The 17,519-nt window shown below is 43.9% G+C and overlaps 1 protein-coding gene across 3 annotated transcripts in view; it reads right to left on the bottom strand.

The window, feature by feature from the left end:
- The window catches only part of LOC141258202 (uncharacterized), a 66,766-nt gene that overhangs the window by 20,656 nt on the left and 28,591 nt on the right, over nucleotides 1–17,519 (bottom strand). The gene's annotated exons all lie outside the window — the stretch shown is intronic.

Here is a 17,519-nt window from a genome sequence, read left to right as displayed (position 1 = left end):
GGCCTTCTCAACATCCTCTCTTACCATTTCTCCATTTTCATCCTGTAAAAATCCTATAGCATCTTTGACTTTTCTTTTACTTTTGACATACCCCCAAAATCCTTTTTTATAGCTTTTGACATCTCTTGCAAGCCTTAATTCATTGTCAGCTTTAGCTAACCTGATACGTGCCCTGCAGGATCTGCAGACTGCATTATAATCTTCTTTAGATATGCCTCCCTCTTTCCATTTAATAAACATTTCTTTCTTTATTTTTAGCATGTGTTTAAGTTCTGTGTTCATCCATCCTGGTTTCCTTAAATGCTTCCCATTCTTCCTACTTTTCGGGATTGTTAACGATTGTGCTTTGAGAATCTCATTTTTAAAAATTTCCCATCCTTCCTGGACATTTTTGTCCTTAAGGACATCCAGCCATTGGATCCCTCCTATTCTCTTTCTGAGTCTCTTAAAATCTGCCTTTCTAAAATCTAACCTTGAAGTTTGAGTCTTCACATGTCTTCCTCCTCTAGTTATCCAAAATTCTATAATAGCATGATCGCTGCCTCCTAGGGTCCCAGCCACCTTTACCTCCTCAACCATTTCCTCCCTGTTTATAAGGATTAGATCCAAAGTAGCAGATCCCCTTGTTTTCTCCCCTACCTTTTGGAAGATAAAGTTGTCAGCAAGAGAGGATGAGAATTTGCTTGACCTGTTAGTTTTACTTGAGAGAGATTCCCAACAAATGTCTGGATAGTTGAAATCTCCCATGACCACTACGTCATATTTTTTGGAGAACTTGGTAATTTGATACATAAAGAGTTCATCCATATCTTCAGCTTGCCCAGGTGGCCTGTAGTAAATGCCTACAATGGTGTCCTTTCCGTTGTTCTCTCCTTGTATTCTTACCCAAACAGTTTCCACAGAACTCCCAGTCTCTGAAGCTTCAATCTCTGTGCAGATATACGCTTTTCTAACATACAATGCGACACCTCCTCCTCGTTTATCAAGTCTGTTTCTTGCAAATAAGTTGTATCCTTTTAGCCTTTTATTCCAATCATGTGTATCGTCCCACCAAGTTTCAGTGATTCCAATGACATCATATTCCTTTTCCTTCATTAGTAGTTCCAATTCTCCTTGTTTGTTGCCCATGCTTTGTGCATTTGTATAAAAACATTTTAGTTTGTGATTGGTTTCTCTTCCTCCCATATTTTTATTATTTAAATTGTTTTGTCTTTGTTCTTCCTTTCCACTTCCAGTAGCAGAGATCTCAATAGTATTTGTCAGCTGTATGGCTTTTTCTGGCCTTTTGCTTCCCTTCCCACATTGTTCTAGTTTAAAGCTCTCCTGATGAGTGTAGCAAGGCGACTTCCAAATACATGTTTTCCAGTCTTCGTAAGGTGCACCCCATCTCTAGCAAGTAGTCCATCGTATAGGTAATTCATTCCGTGATCCAGAAATCCAAATCCTTGTTCACGGCACCATCGACGTAGATAGTTGTTCACCTGTAGAATCTTATTCCACCTCATTGTTCCATGGCCATCCACTGGGAGGATGGATGAGAAGACCACCTGCGCTCCCAATTCTTTCACTTTCTTGCCTAAGTCTTCAAAGTCACTGCAGATGGTTTCCAGGTCCTTTCCTGCGGTGTCATTTGTCCCCACATGTATTAGCAGGAATGGGTAGTGATCTGTAGGTCTGAAGAGTCTTGATATCCTGTCAGACACATCTTTAATTTTTGCTCCTGGAAGACAGCACATTTCTCTTGAGGTTATGTCTGGTCTGCAGATAGCGGCCTCTGTTCCTCTTAACAGGGAATCCCCCATGACCACCACTCTCCGTTTTTTCTTCACAACATTCTTCTTTTTCCATCCAGGAGGATTCTGAGGGCTTACAAGGTTATTCATTGCTGGCAAAGTCTTATTTTGCTGTATTTCTTCATGGTTCTCCTGCGTGAGAGCCTGGTACTGGTTCCTGAGCAGTATGGGTGCTGACTGCCTCTCGATCCTCCTGCTTCTGTGGGTCACATGCTTCCATTCCTCTGTTTCATCAGGTGCAGTTCGAATTTCTTCTCTTTCTGAATCATGAAGAGATAATTCTGCTCTGTCTAAGAACTCTTCACCTTCCTTAATGATTTTCAAGGTAGTTAACCTCTCTTCTAGATTTCGCAACTTTTCCTCCAACAGGGACACAAGCTTGCATTTCTGGCATGTGAAGTTTGGCTTTTCCACTGGCAAGTCTGTGAACATGTAGCAGGATATGCAGCTCACCAAATGGCTCCTGGACTCTTCCATGTTCTTACTGTTAATGTTCTGAAAACAGTGAAAAAAGCTTTAAAATGCGCGCGCCTTCCGGCGCGCGGTTTACCGATGTCCTCTTTTCAGCTCCAACAGCCAAAATCCAGTGTTCTTTGAGCTTGCGGAGACTCTTCACTTACCCCAAAATGCAGTGGGAATATGCAAATTATCTCCTCAGGACTCCTCCCCTGGTTTACCGATGTCCTCTTTTCAGCTCCAACAGCCAAAATCCAGTGTTCTTTGAGCTCGCGGAGACTCTTCACTTACCCCAAAATGCAGTGGGAATATGCAAATTATCTCCTCAGGACTCCTCCCCTGGTTTACCGATGTCCTCTTTTCAGCTCCAACAGCCAAAATCCAGTGTTCTTTGAGCTCGCGGAGACTCTTCACTTACCCCAAAATGCAGTGGGAATATGCAAATTATCTCCTCAGGACTCCTCCCCTGGTTTACCGATGTCCTCTTTTCAGCTCCAACAGCCAAAATCCAGTGCTCTTTGAGCTCGCGGAGACTCTTCACTTACCCCAAAATGCAGTGGGAATATGCAAATTATCTCCTCAGGACTCCTCCCCTGGTTTACCGATGTCCTCTTTTCAGCTCCAACAGCAAAAAAAACAGTGTTCTTTGAGCTCGCGGAGACTCTTCACTTACGCCAAAATGCAGTGGGAATATGCAAATTATCTCCTCAGGACTCCTCCCCTGGTTTACCGATGTCCTCTTTTCAGCTCCAACAGCCAAAATCCAGTGCTCTTTGAGCTCGCGGAGACTCTTCACTTACCCCAAAATGCAGTGGGAATATGCAAATTATCTCCTCAGGACTCCTCCCCTGGTTTACCGATGTCCTCTTTTCAGCTCCAACAGCCAAAATCCAGTGCTCTTTGAGCTCGCGGAGACTCTTCACTTACCCCAAAATGCAGTGGGAATATGCAAATTATCTCCTCAGGACTCCTCCCCTGGTTTACCGATGTCCTCTTTTCAGCTCCAACAGCCAAAATCCAGTGTTCTTTGAGCTCGCGGAGACTCTTCACTTACCCCAAAATGCAGTGGGAATATGCAAATTATCTCCTCAGGACTCCTCCCCTGGTTTACCGATGTCCTCTTTTCAGCTCCAACAGCCAAAATAAAGTGCTCTTTGAGCTCGCGGAGACTCTTCACTTACCCCAAAATGCAGTGGGAATATGCAAATTATCTCCTCAGGACTCCACCCCTGGTTTACCGATGTCCTCTTTTCAGCTCCAACAGCCAAAATCCGGTGTTCTTTGAGCTCGCGGAGACTCTTCACTTACCCCAAAATGCAGTGGGAATATGCAAATTATCTCCTCAGGACTCCTCCCCTGGTTTACCGATGTCCTCTTTTCAGCTCCAACAGCCAAAATCCAGAGCTCTTTGAGCTCGCGGAGACTCTTCACTTACCCCAAAATGCAGTGGGAATATGCAAATTATCTCCTCAGGACTCCTCCCCTGGTTTACCGATGTCCTCTTTTCAGCTCCAACAGCCAAAATCCAGTGTTCTTTGAGCTCGCGGAGACTCTTCACTTACCCCAAAATGCAGTGGGAATATGCAAATTATCTCCTCAGGACTCCTCCCCTGGTTTACCGATGTCCTCTTTTCAGCTCCAACAGCCAAAATCCAGTGTTCTTTGAGCTCGCGGAGACTCTTCACTTACCCCAAAATGCAGTGGGAATATGCAAATTATCTCCTCAGGACTCCTCCCCTGGTTTACCGATGTCCTCTTTTCAGCTCCAACAGCCAAAATCCAGTGCTCTTTGAGCTCGCGGAGACTCTTCACTTACCCCAAAATGCAGTGGGAATATGCAAATTATCTCCTCAGGACTCCTCCCCTGGTTTACCGATGTCCTCTTTTCAGCTCCAACAGCCAAAATCCAGTGTTCTTTGAGGTCGCGGAGACTCTTCACTTACCCCAAAATGCAGTGGGAATATGCAAATTATCTACTCAGGACTCCTCCCCTGGTTTACCGATGTCCTCTTTTCAGCTCCAACAGCCAAAATCCAGTGTTCTTTGAGCTCGCGGAGACTCTTCACTTACCCCAAAATGCAGTGGGAATATGCAAATTATCTCCTCAGGACTCCTCCCCTGGTTTGTAGATTTTGTCTAATTTAAATGTAACCCACAATGTTATGTGTATCGAGGAAATCATCCAGGCCTTTTTTGAAAGCTGTCATAGTGTCTGCCATTACTACCTCGTGGTAAGGCATGCCATAGTCTGACTGCTCTGACTGTAAAGAACCCTTTCCTGTTTGAGTGCCAGAATCGCCTTTCTTCCACCTGCAATGAGTGCCCCTCCCCCCCCGATCCTTTGTATGGTCTTTTGGAAGGAATAAGTCATGTGCTAGCCTTTGTACTGACCACACATATATTTATACATGTAAATGAGATCCCCTTTGATGTGTGTTTTTCTAAGCTAAACAAGCCCATCTTTGAACTGACTCTAACTTCTGAACATCCTTTTTAAAATGTGCAGCCCAAAACTGGATCCCATATTCTAGATGTGGCCTCACCAGTGAATTATAAAGAGGTAACAGTATGTTGGGATCGCAGGATTTTATTTCTCTTTTTATACAGTACAGACCAAAAGTTTGGACACACCTTCTGATTTAAAGATTTTTCTGTATTTTCATGACTTTGAAAATTGTACATTCACACTGAAGGCATCAAAACTATGACTTAACACATGTGGAATTATATACTTAACAAAAAAGTGTGAAACAACTGAAAATATGTCTTATATTCTAGGTTCTTCAAAGTAGCCACCTTTTGCTTTGATGACTGCTTTGCACACTCTTGGCATTCTCTTGATGAGCTTCAAGAGGTAGTCACCGGAAATGGTTTTCACTTCACAGGTGTGTCCTGTCAGGTTTAATAAGTGGGATTTCTTGCCTTATAAATGGGGTTGGGACCATCAGTTGTGTTGTGCCGAAGTCTGGTGGATACACAGCTGATAGTCCTACTGAATAGACTGTTAGAATTTGTATTATGGCAAGAAAAAAGCAGCTAAGTAAAGAAAAACGAGTGGCCATCATTACTTTAAAAAATGAAGGTCAGTCAGCTAAGTAAAGAAAAACGAGTGGCCATCATTACTTTAAAAAATGAAGGTCAGTCAGTCCGAAAAATTGGGCAAACTTTGAAAGTGACCCCAAGTGCAGTTGCAGAAACCCTCAAGTGCTACAAAGAAACTGGCTCACATGAGGACCGCCCCAGGAAAGGAAGACCAAGAGTCACCTCTGCTTCTGAGGATAAGTTTATCCGAGTCACCAGCCTCAGAAATCGGAGGTTAACAGCAGCTCAGATTAGAGACCAGGTCAATGCCACACAGAGTTCTAGCAGCAGACACATCTCTTCAACTGTTAAGAGGAGACTTTGTGCAGCAGGCCTTCATGGTAAAATGGCTGCTAGGAAACCACTGCTAAGGACAGGCAACAAGCAGAAGAGACTTGTTTGGGCTAAAGAACACAAGGAATGGACATTAGACCTGTGGAAATCTGTGCTTTGGTCTGATGAGTCCAAATTTGAGATCTTTGGTTCCAACCACCGTGTCTTTGTGCGACGCAAAAAAGGTGAACGGATGGACTCTACATGCCTGGTTCCCACCGTGAAGCATGGAGGAGGAGGTGTGATGGTGTGGGGGTGCTTTGCTGGTGACACTGTTGGGGATTTATTCAAATTTGAAGGCATACTGAACCAGCATGGCTACCACAGCATCTTGCAGAGGCATGCTATTCCATCCGGTTTGCGTTTAGTTGGACCATCATTTATTTTTCAACAGGACAATGTCCCCAAACACACCTCCAGGCTGTGTAAGGGCTATTTGACCAAGAAGTAGAGTGATGGGGTGCTACGCCAGATGACCTGGCCTCCACAGTCACCAGACCTGAACCTAATCGAGATGGTTTGGGGTGAGCTGGACCGCAGAGTGAAGGCAAAAGGGCCAACAAGTGCTAAGCATCTCTGGGAACTCCTTCAAGATTGTTGGAAGACCATTTCCGGTGACTACCTCTTGAAGGCTCATCAAGAGAATGCCAAGAGTGTGCAAAGCAGTCATCAAAGCAAAAGGTGGCTACTTTGAAGAACCTAGAATATAAGACATATTTTCAGTTGTTTCACACTTTTTTGTTAAGTATATAATTCCACATGTGTTAATTCATAGTTTTGATGCCTTCAGTGTGAATGTACAATTTTCATAGTGATGAAAATACAGAAAAATCTTTAAATGAGAAGGTGTGTCCAAACTTTTTGTCTGTACTGTACATCCTAAAATCTTGTTTGCTATTGCGGCTGCTGCTTGACATTGAGTATTGCTGCTCAGCTTACTTGTAACCAGAATACCCAAGTCCTTCTCCTGTTCTGTAGTCCCGAGTATACTCCCATTTAATGTATATGCAGCAATAGGATTACTCCGTCCTAGGTGCATTACTCTACATTTATCTACAATAAACCTCATCTGCCAAGTGTTTGCCCATTCAGTCATCTTATCCATATTGTTCTGCAATATCGTAATGTCAAGATCAGATTTTAATATCCTACATAGTTTGGTGTCGTCATTAAAAACTGACACTTTACTCACAATCCCATCCCCCAGGTCATTAATAAAGAGGTTAAAGAGAATTGGTCCTAGCACAGATCCCTGTGGCACCCCACTGCTGACTATGTCCCATTTAGAGAACGTACCATTTATGACGACTATTTGTTTCCTATCATTTAGCCAATTCCTTAGCCATCTGCATATAATCCTTGCTTCTGTAGTTTCAGTATAAGGCTGTTATATGGTACAGTATCAAATGCCTTGCAAAGTCCAGGTAAATCACATCAGTCGCATTACCAACATGTTAAAACCAAAGTAGGCAGGGGATGGAAATTCCAGCAAGACAATGATCCAAAGCACACATCCAATTTAGTCAAAAATTGGTTAGCAAACAAAAATGTTTGCCTGTTACAATGCCCAAGCCAATCACCTGATTTAAACCCTATAGTGCACCTTTGGGATGAGTTAGGGCGACGAGTTGGGGTCCGTACCCATAGCAAGAATGGAGCAAGATCCCTCAAGATGTCTTGAATACCCTAGTGGCTTCAATGCCCCATCGGTGTGGTGCAGTAATTAAAGCAAGAGGTTATACTAAGTTATGGCATTGTATACAATGAATTACTCTCTGTGTTGTGAACAATAAATAGTATATTTTCCAATCTTTTGGCAGTCAGTTTTCTTTAATTAAATGACCATAAAGGTCTTATATGATGACAACTTCATGCACTTTCAATTCATCACCAAGAAAATGGCATCACAACAACCAGACAGAAGTAATCACACTTTAAAAAAAAAATGCAAAACTTTTGGTAGCTACTGTATATAGACCTGAAATTTCCCTACACAACTGACAGACGGTCCTGGAAACCTAAACCAAGGACTGGGGATATAAAAATAGCACTTGGTAACTGTACTTAGACACATTCTGGCTGATGATCGAATCAAGCAGCTTTATATCATAACCCCTATTTATTACAATGGTGGCTGCACCATACTTGACAAGCACTTTTTACCTATTTTGTCCCCCATATTTCTTTATAGGTGTAAGCATACGAGCAGGGCCCTCACTCCTCCTGTAACTACTGAACTAAATGTGACTTTTTATTGTTTTTATGTTCGTATATGTCCCCGCTTAATAGTAGAGTGCTGCGGAACATGTTGGCGATATATAAATAAAATTATTATTATCTCAACAACTGAAAGGTGTTCGCATGGTGGGGCTCAGTCAAGTCTGAATGTGTTCCATTGTCTCCTATTATTAGGAAAACAGGAAAGCATCTATAGATTGAAACTTTTAGGTATTTTCTGCTATTTCTCTTTTCATGCTATAACTGTTTTGCATATTTGTATGTCGCTTTATTTTATCTCTTTTTAGTAATCTTTCTTTTAAGCACTATACGTTTTATATTAAAACCTAAATCTTTTATACGCTAAAGAATTCATACCATTTCTGAGAGTGTTTGGAGAGAGAAGCCAATGACCAATAAGAGGCAAGGTGAGGGATTGTTCAATCTTTCACCCCTGGTATCCCCCAACTATAAGATATCAGTCCTTTTCTTCAAATTCGTCTTGAATGGTGTCCATGTAGTAGCTGATGGCTGTTGGAGTGAGTTGGTAGCAGGTCAAAACCAGTGGGGCAAAACCAATGACATTATCGTGAGGCTCTCCTAGTCCAGGGTCAAGTTAAAATAATAATCTGAGGGGTTAAGCAACAAAGTACCTGTAAACAGTCAGGTATCAAAATAATTAGGACTAGCTGTATCAGGAGCAAACGTGAATGGAATAACTGGCACTGGTATAGTGACCCATAAGAATTTAAATAGGGGACTATGCCTCACCTGGTCACTGAAATTACAGTGCATATTTATTAAGACTAAGGGACTGTGCAGTCCTTATGCCACTCATTAGGAGAATACATAGGAATGGACTCAATTGAGCAGCATAATAGCTTGGTGATTTTGCTTAGATGAGACACTCAGTGGCCTCTCCTCTTCCGCTATCAGCTTTGCTTGCAAGTAAGAGCAGTGGTATCTGATAACACAGGCAGGTGAGTTAGGCTGTGTGCCCACGTAGCGTTTTTCAAGCGTTTATGCTGCGGAATTTCCGCAGCGGAAACGCTTGTAAAACGCTAGGTAATCCGCACCCCATGGTCCCCAAGGGGATTCCGCATGTTCTATGCACATGCTGCGGATTTTTCCGCAGCGTTTATGCTGCGTACAAAAATCCGCAGCATGTCATTTAATTTTGCGGAAGTGCAGCGGAACTCCCGCCATTGACTTGCATTGAGACGCATAGAAACCGCGACTGTACATTTTTACAAGCGGCTTCTATGCGTCTCTATGTGCGGATGGTACCCAGTTCTGGAGGAGAGGAGACTCTCATCCAGACCTGGGTACCATTGTACCTGTAAAAAAAGAATAAAATAACAAATAAAGTTTATACTCACCTGTCCGGCGTCTTCTCTCTGAATGCCAGCAGCGCTGAAGGACCTTCGGTGACGTCACAGTCATGTGACCGCAGGCCCTTCACCGCTCTGTCTCGCGATATGCCGGCTGCCGGGAACCAGCCAGGAAGCAGCGCTGCAGCCACGCCGGGGCCTCGGGGGTGAGTATAGCTTTATTTGTTTTAATTTTTACGGTTCACACTGTATAAATCCATGCTGTTTGCATGGATTTACAGTGTGACCTAGTTGTCAAGCACTTTCCAAGTGATGCTATCGCCTGGAAAGCGCTTGTCAATCTGCATGCGGAAATGCATGTGAACCCGCATGTGGATCCGCATGTATTCTGCAGGAAAAACGCATGCACAATCTGCATGCGTTTTTTTCTGCCAGGGAGATGCAGAAATGCTGCAGAAATTTTCTGCTTCATTTCTGCATCGTGGGCACATAGCCTTATACTACTCCTGTACTGTACAAACCGGAAGAAGCTATCAGACTTTATTCTTTATTCCATCACTTCACCAGAATTTTCTGCCTTTGAGTTATTCTGCTTGAGCTTGTTGGGCCTTTGATCTTTTTCAGCTACAGTATTTGTACTTAGTATCTATATATTCGGTTTACATTTAACAGAACAGAAAATATGAGTCATCAGCCATCAGTCATCTTGCAGCAGCTATGTACTCTAAATGATTCGAGAATCACAGACTTCAGCTCATTGACGTCATAGCTAAGCTGACTGCAAAGTTAAAAGGTTTCACCTTCTTGAAAATTAATAAAAAGAGCTGATTTCATAATTAGGTTTCTAAAATGCTGACATGTTACACACAAATACATAAAAAAAGAGATAATTCATTAATTATACAATTACAAGCTACAAATCGCTTCACCACTTAAAGGGAACCTGTCATCAGATTTTTCATGTCTGAACTAAGACTAACACCTTAATCAGCGCCTGAGCTGCATTCCATAAAGGGGTATATAAATCCCTGACTCACCCAAAAACCTTTTGAAATTCTCCCATGCTCTGTGTAAATCCCGCTGGTCTGGTCGGCGTCCTTGCTGAGGCGTCTATCCCTCCTCTGGGCTTCTGATTGCCGTCCTCCTGCTCTGATTGACGTGCATGACGCCTCCTGAATCATCCACATAGCCGGGCGAAATCTCACGCCTGCGCAGAGACATCGCTGGCTCACGCCTGTGCACTTTGCTGTGCCATACTGTCGGCAGAGTCTAAAATATAAGGGAACATGCCCATTTATGGTTTAGGCTCCGCCCATAGTAGGGTGCATACGCACTTATCTTTTAGGCTCCACCTGCAGTAGGGAAGAGGGAAAGAGGGATAGACGCCTCAGCAAGGATGCTTATCGGAACAGACCGGCAGAATTTACATAGAGTGTGGGAGAGTTTCAAAAGGTTTTTGGGTGGTACTTAGGGGGATATATACCCCTTTATCGAATGCAGCACAGGCGCTGATTAGGGTGCTAGTCATCTTAGAACCTGGTGACAGGTTCCCTTTAATGCAGTAGAACAAATAGCATAGTTTGGGATACTTTGTGTTTTCTTATATAAGGTAAAGTCTTTTTGCCATCTGGTGAAAAGAAATTTAATTACAAAATCGTTTACACTGATTTTTTTTGGTATTTAGGGGTTCTCATACACTTTGATAGCTGCTGGCCAAATGTTCATTCTGCTGACAGCTATTATTCTCCACTTCCTCATGCACAGGAACGTTTAGCATGGCTGAGTGTCCATCTGTCTTCAATAGAAAGAGAGGAGAAAGCTGCTGCCAGATAAGTCTAGTGACAGCTTATCTTCTGCAAAAACAAAAGGATGGGGTGTATGAATTCTAACTGCCTGAACCTCCTATCATGATGTTGGAAAACCCTCATACACAATACATGGTTAGATGGTTTCACAGAAAACGGTAGGTTCATCTGAATTCAATGTAATGTGTAGGAATCTTCACATAACTGCTAAATAACTAGAACTGGCTCGTCAAAATATTCAATTTTAAAGTTTTCCAGTTTGGAACTTGTCATGAGCATGTGAATGAGCTGAGCAGAATTTCAAGCAAGGATCATTGGGTGCAATTAAAGTGCTTGCGCTTTGTACAATTGTAGTGAGCTGGCCGGCTCTGGCTGTTCTGTGATAATTGAAATAGAGCCCGTGACAGAAATGATTACGCAGGATGGTGCTGCCACCTTGTGGCCAGAGGTTGCACCTGCGCAGGGTGTGATGACAGAGAAAAAGACTGAGTCTCCTGTGTCCCGCCCTAGAGAGTCATGTGACCAGAGTGAGAAGCAGGAAAAAGCGCGCAAAGAGTCTGAGAGAGTCTGTGTAAAGAACCAGGACGGTGTGCAGGTCCTCGGGTGTGCCGTAGAGGATACTATCAACGTGGCTGCTGCTATCTGACATCTTTTCCTCAGAGCTTTCCCCAGCTTCCGCACGGCTGAAGGATTCAGCTGTTACACTCCCCACTACTGGAGTGTGGACTACACAAGGGAATCCACAAGAGCTGCTATCCGGATCAGAGAGACTGTAAGCGGGACCTCTGGCGAGAGGCCGAAGTATCCCCTCCTTTCAGCGAAATTTGTTGTTCCTGTTTTTTTCTTCGGCTGGGACGCCTTCCTGCAAAGACAGACAGGCCTGCGACGGGGGACGCATCCTTCTGGAGTAAAGGACTGATAACGTGTGAGTAGGGACAGTGAGGGTCAGCTTATAACTACACGTTATTGCTGTGAACATTTACGGTTGTCATTTATTGTGTTCTGCTGTGTTAAAAATGTATACAAGTAAAGATACGGTTATCAAGGTAGAGTCTGTGTGGGGATCTTGCTGGGCCAGATCATAGATACCAACGCCCGGCCTTGCCCGCGGTCACTTCACAATCTTGACTGTTTAACTGCTGCAGCACCGCCCAGATAACTGGACCAAGTGGCTACAGAGAGAATATAGCTCAAAGAGGTTTTCCCACGAAAGAAAGTTCATTTTAATCAATAGATCTTGGAATAATAATAAGCTCCACAATTGGATGTGTTTAAATAAAATGTTCCTGTGCTGAGATAATCTTATAAATGCTCCCCTGTGTAATGGCTGTGTCTGATTGTTTACGGAACATGGTCTGATCATACCACAGCTCCTGGGCAGGGGAGGAAGCAAAACAGTATACAGATAGCACAGCACCACAAAGGCCCGTGAGAAGCAGGCCTTTATGGTCAAATTGCAGCAAAGAAGCCATTACTGAGGACAGCAAACAAGAAGAGACTTTCTTGGGTCATGCAACACAAGAACTCAAGTTAGACACTGTTGATGATTTATTCCAAATTCAAGGCACACTTACCCAGTATGACTACCATAGCATTATAACAACATACAGTGTGAACAGAGTCATATTCTCTAGCAACATTTTTTCCATGGTATTTAATTCATCCATCCGTTTGTGTGCTGTCTGAGAAGTGTGAACAGAGTCATATTCTCTAGCAACATTTTTCCATGGTATTTAATTCCTTGGTCCTGTGTATTTTTGTCGTTTTTGTTGTCTTGTTTCTATTTTAAAATGTTCAAAGCCTTCTATTTCACTGTTTTATGGCCTCTGTGTTTATCTTACATAGCATTGCCTGCTCTAGCCCTGTGCTAATTGGCTAATTACTTAGTATGACTAACTGGTGCTGGACTCTAGCAGACATTTCATTTCATATATATCCAGCTCTGGCTCGGGATAGCACACGTGCTGGGTCACGCGTGCAATAGATTTTAAGTGCAATAATTAAAAGTGCAGTTATACATGGCAGTTGGGCAGGAGACAGGTAAGCTGCATAAGATATTCATACAAACATGCTTCTCCGTCACTCATACTGCATTATGCATTAGTCTTATCAATCTGCTTTTTATTTGTTTTCACTTCTGCTTTCTCACAACTCACCCGCCCTTTAACACATTCTGTGCACTCTCTCTATATCAACCCCTCCCTTCTCCCCTCTCCCATGTATAACTCTGAGGCTCTACTGACATTCCTCACCCACTGCAAACCATCCTCTACCTCCATACAGCACTCAATACGTTCATACAAATCATTAGACCACCTGCTCTTTCTCTTCTTTCTCCTTTTACTAGTCGCAGGCGACATCTCCCCCAACCCTGGGCCCCCCTCCACTAGCATACATTACTCTCCTCCAGCTGCATATAGAAACCCTGCTAATCTTATTAACGTTCAGTGCATGCCCTCTCCTATCGATTTCCATTGTGCTCTCTGGAACGCACGGTCTGTGTGTAACAAACTAACTTACATCCATGATTTTTTCCTCTCTAATTCCCTTAACCTTCTGGCTATCACAGAAACCTGGATTCAGCAGCCAGACACCACCGCTGCTGCAGCTCTCTCGTTTGGTGGGCTGAAATTTTCACATACCGCCAGACCTGGCAACAGACAGGGTGGAGGTGTTGGTCTGCTCCTTTCCTCACAATGTGCTTTCCAGGTCATCCCTCCAGTCTCTGCTTGCTGGATGACTTTACCAACTCCCCTATACCGCTCTCGGACCACAACCTTCTTTCCTTCTCTGTTAAGAATTGTCTCCTCACCCGGGACACCCCCACGTACCACACTTATAGGAATACACGTACCATTAATACCCAGCAGCTTATGGACAATCTCCACACATCTTTAGCCCCCATCTCCTCCTTCTCCTGTCCAGACTTAGCATTGTCACACTACAATAATGCACTGAAGAGTGCCCTAGATGAAGCAGCTCCTTCTACTCGCAGAAAGACCCGACACAGACAACGGCAGACCTGGCACACGATGCAAACACGTTTTCTTCAACGTTGCTCAAGGTGTGCTGAGCGTCAGTGAAGAAAATCTCTTTTAGCAGAGGACTTCATCCACTATAAATTCATGCTCAAAACCTATAACTCTGCCCTTCATCTGGCTAAACAATCCTACTTCACCACCCTCATCACTTCAATGTCCAACAATCTAAAACAACTTTTTGAAACCTTAAACTCCCTCCTGAAACCTAAAGCACAGGCCCCCACCACCAACCTCAGCGGGGAGGATCTGGCCACTTATTTCTTTGAAAAAATCAACCACATCCATCAGGACATCTCAGCCCAATCTCCTCAGTGCCTGGATCCCCTTCCCTGCCGCACTTCAAGCTCACTTGCCATCTTTGAGCCTGTCAAAGAAGAAGAAGTTACCCAGCTCCTCGCTTCTTCTTGGCCTACAACCTGCAACAGTGACCCCATTCCTTCACATCTCCTGCAGTCCCTCTCACCGGTGGTCACCACTCACCTGACTAAAATATTTAACCTCTCTCTTTCTTCAGGTATCTTTCCCTCCTTATTTAAACATGCCATCATAACCCCTTTACTTAAAAAGCCATCCCTGGACCATAACTGCACTGCTAACTACAGACCTGTCTCTAATCTTCCTTTCATCTCTAAACTCCTGGAACGCTTGGTCCACTCCCGTCTAATCCGCTATATCTCAGATAACTCTCTCCTCGACCCTCTACAATCTGGCTTCCGCTCCTTAAACTCCACTGAAACTGCCCTCACTAAAGTCTCTAATGATCTACTAACAGCGAAATCCAAAGGTCACTGCTCCCTGCTGATTCTCCTGGATCTCTCTGCAGCATTTGACACTGTGGATCACCAGCTCCTCCTCACTATGCTCCGCTCTATAGGCCTCAAGGAAACCGTTCTCTCCTGGTTCTCCTCCTACCTCTCTGACCGCTCCTTCACTGTATCTTTTGCCGACTCCTCTTCCCCTCCTCATCCCCTTACTATCGGGCTTCCGCAGGGCTCAGTCCTAGGCCCCTTCCTCTTCTCTCTATACACTGCCCCTATTGGACAAACAATCAGCAGATTTGGGTTCCAGTATCATCTCTATGCTGACGACACCCAATTATACACTTCTTCCCCTGACATCACCCCTACCCTAATACAAAATACCAAGGATTGTTTGTCTGCTGTGTCTAGAATCATGTCCTCCCTCTATCTTAAACTGAATCTCTCCAAAACTGAACTTCTTGTGTTTCTCCCCTCTACTAACCTAACTCTACCTAACATCGAAATTACCTTGGAGGGTTCAACCATAACTCCCAAGCAGCACGCCCGCTGCCTTGGGGTCATATTCGACACTAACCTTTCCTTTACTCCCTATATCCGATCACTCACTCGCTCTTGTCACCTGCATCTTAAAAACATCTCCAGAATCCGATCTTTTCTCACTTTTGAAACAGCTAAAACTCTTACTGTCGCTCTTATTCACTCTCGTCTGGACTACTGCAACTCTCTTCTGATCGGTCTCCCTCTTACCAAAATTTCCCCTCTCCAATCTGTCCTGAATGCGGCAGCCAGGGTCGTATTTCTGTCCAGCCGCTTCACCGATGCCTCCACCTTGTTCCAGTCATTTCACTAGTTACCCATTCGCTACAGGGTCCAATATGAACTCATTGCTCTCACCCACAAAGCTCTCCACAGTTCTGCACCACCTTATATCTCCTCTCTCATCTCAGTCTATCATCCTACACGTGCCCTCCGTTCCACAAATGACCTAAGACTAACATCCCCCATAATCCGAACCTCGCACCTCCGTCTCCAAGACTTCTCTCGTGCTGCGCCAGTTCTCTGGAATGCTCTACCCCAGACGATCCGATTGATGCCTAGCCCCGATGTCTTCAAGCGCGCTTTAAAAACCCATCTCTTTAAACAAGCCTACCACCTCAAATACCCAGTAAACTAACTTCCCCTGTTCCCTCCTAAATACTATTCAGAATCTGCCCCCTACTGTTTATCTGTCTCTACACCCTCCATGCACACGATAACTGCACTCGGTAATTGAGTATTGCACTTGAACATACAGGCTGATGACCGGATCATACAGCTTTATATGATAATCCCGACTTGTTATAATTGCCTGACCTGAAATAACAAGCACTTTACACCTATTGTGTCCCCCCATTTCCTTGTAGAATGTAAGTTTGCGAGCAGGGACCTCACTCCTGATGTAACTGTTAAACTGTCTCACCTTGTATTGAATTTATTGTTTGTACATGTCCCCGCTTAATTGTAAAGTGCTGCGGAATATGTTGGCGCTATATAAATAAAAATTATTATTATTATTATTATCCCATATGGTTTGCACTTAGTGGCGTCATGATTTGTGATGCAACAGAATAGTGACACAAAACACACCTCCAAACTACATAAGGATAAAGTGCCCATCCTCCACCCAAATGAGATGGTTTGGAATGGGTTGATCCGGAGAGTGGAGGCAAAGGAGCCAACAAGTGCTCAGCACGTCTGAGAAATCCTTCAAGACTGTTGGAAGCAATTCCAGGTCACTACCTGACTGAGCTGCTTGAGAGAATCCCAAAAAAGCTTCATCAGAGTACGTGGGTGGTGGCGGGAAGGGGGTGGGGTAATTTGAGGAATCTAAGGTTCAGAGTGGGTGTGAATTGATTCGCGTGTCCCGGTCCATCGGCCGGAATAGTGGTGTGCGGCTGATGGAAAGGAGTGTAAGAACCGCCTCTTACCTGACGGTATCTGACGCTCTTCTTTTGATTTACCGGCCTGCCATGATGTCACATGTCAGCTATCTAATGTATATGAGGGCCATAGCACATTCCAATAATCGTGGATTGGAGTGCATTATACAGTATCTCACTGTAAATCTGACTGCAGCCCATGAGCCGAGGGCCTAAGAGGCATCAGTGAATTGTATGCCTGGAGGCTATAGTGGGAGCATTATCTACTGGGTTCAAAAGGTTAATGGCCAGGATTAGAGTAATTTCTGATCCTGCGCCTTACAGCAGTGTGTCAGCTATATCATAAATATAGGGTTGCCACTTGGCTCATGAACTCCTAGCATATTCGGTATTCGCACTCGGAGGCTGGTAAAAATGAATTATTTTCACCAGTAATAGGCCAACCAGCCTTATGAACGTCAGTAAAGTCAGAACTAGATCAAATGTGGGACTGGCTCCAGCAAAAAATTTTAACGGGTAAGGCAGCAGAGCGAGAGATAACCCTCGGTGGTGCAGTGCAGGTTCATAGTGAGTTGTTTTTTTTGCACAATTTGTGAAAAATCATGGCAAAAAATCACACAAGAAAATAAAGTGTAAATCACTCTGAATTTGGGCAACATTTGAGGGTTGAACAAAGGGAACCATCCCATATCTAATTCAAATGCTCTAAAATTCAAGCCCTCTGGGAAAAAAAAAACATAAATTATTTCACTGGACTCGCTTTAGAGGCCAAGATAATTGCA

Source organism: Phyllobates terribilis, unplaced genomic scaffold (assembly GCF_046119375.1).
Source record: "Phyllobates terribilis strain yellow unplaced genomic scaffold, ASM4611937v1 Scaffold_3__8_contigs__length_932513732, whole genome shotgun sequence".
NCBI lineage: Eukaryota > Metazoa > Chordata > Amphibia > Anura > Dendrobatidae > Phyllobates > Phyllobates terribilis.
The sequence above is the reverse complement of the archived record's forward strand: the minus strand, read 5'-3'. Positions and strand labels throughout refer to the sequence as shown.